At 38.0% G+C, this 1,362-nt stretch overlaps 1 pseudogene; it reads left to right on the top strand.

Moving 5' to 3' along the window:
- LOC106733246 (olfactory receptor 7A17-like) overlaps positions 1–1,362 on the top strand; it is an 8,424-nt pseudogene that overhangs the window by 6,232 nt on the left and 830 nt on the right.

Here is a 1,362-nt window from a genome sequence, read left to right as displayed (position 1 = left end):
CAGATGACATGATTGTATATATAGAAGACCCAATGGTTTCCATGGAAAAATTACAGGAAGTAATACATGATTACAGTAAAGTTGCAGGATATAAAATCAATATACAGATATCGATAGCATTTCTATATATGAATAACAGGCAGAATGAGACATAACTGAAAAAAGTTATTCAATTTACCATAGCCACCAAAAGTATACGATATTTAGGAATAAATCTAACCAAAGAAGTTAAAAGACCTCCAGAAGGAAAACTATAAGAAGCTAAAAGAGGAAATTCAAAATGACACAAGAAAGTGGAAGGACACCCCATGTTCATGGATTGGAAGAATTAATATAATCAAAATGGCAATTGTACCCAAATAAATCTACATATTTAATGCAATCAAAATCATAAAATTCATATGGAATCATAAAAGACCCCACATTGCCAAAAGAATTCTACACAAGAAGAGTGGAGTGGGCGGTATCTCACTCCCTGACCCAAAAACATACTATAAAGCTGTGGTAATCAAAACAGCATGGTAGTAACACAGTAACAGACATGTGGACCAATGGAACAGAATAGAGTCCCCAGAAATAAATTCCCAAACATTCAGTCAACTGATTTTTTTTTTGAGAGGTTTTTGCTATAGGGCGCATGCGTTCGCCAGACAGAGAGAGACATAGAGACAAAAGTGAGAAATCACCCCCCAGAGGGGATGGTCACGCCGCAATCCCTTCTCCTCCATTCTCCTCTTGGGATCTTGGACACGCACGCACATGCGCCCGGCGTGAGTTTTAAGCTACGGGGTCTGGGACACGAACCGTGGTCAACTACGTAGGAGTCCAGTGACAGCCATTATGCTAACTGTTGGTTCCCCAGTCAACTGATTTTTGACAAGGAGTACCAGTCAATTCAGTGGGCAAAAGAAAACCTCTTCAGCAAATGAGGCTGGAAAAACTGGATTTCCACTTGCAGAAAGATGAATCTAAACTCCTACTTCTAACCTTTGACAAAAATTAATTCAAGGTGGATCAAGGATCTAAATCTAAAACCTCAAACTATAAAGCTACACCTGGAAAACTCTGGGGAAACTCTGGGAGATATTGGGGTAAGCAAAGACTTCTTAAATAAGACCCTCAAAGCACAGTCAATAATCCCAAAAATAGACAAGTGGGATTACATTAGATTAAGATGTTTCTGCATGGCAAAAGATACAGTAGTTAGTAAATCCACAGCCCTCAGAATGGGAAAAGATTTTTGTAAACTATGCATCAGATAAGGGACTGATAATCAGAATACACAACGAACTCAAGCAGCTGTCCTAAAAAAAAAAGATAATTAATCCTATTAAAAGATAAGAGAGTGAGTTGAAAAAAACC

This window comes from Tupaia chinensis, unplaced genomic scaffold (genome assembly GCF_000334495.1).
Source record: "Tupaia chinensis unplaced genomic scaffold, TupChi_1.0 Scaffold142061_1, whole genome shotgun sequence".
Lineage (NCBI taxonomy): Eukaryota > Metazoa > Chordata > Mammalia > Scandentia > Tupaiidae > Tupaia > Tupaia belangeri.
Note: the sequence above shows the minus strand (reverse complement) of the source record. Positions and strands in the feature narration are given on the sequence as shown.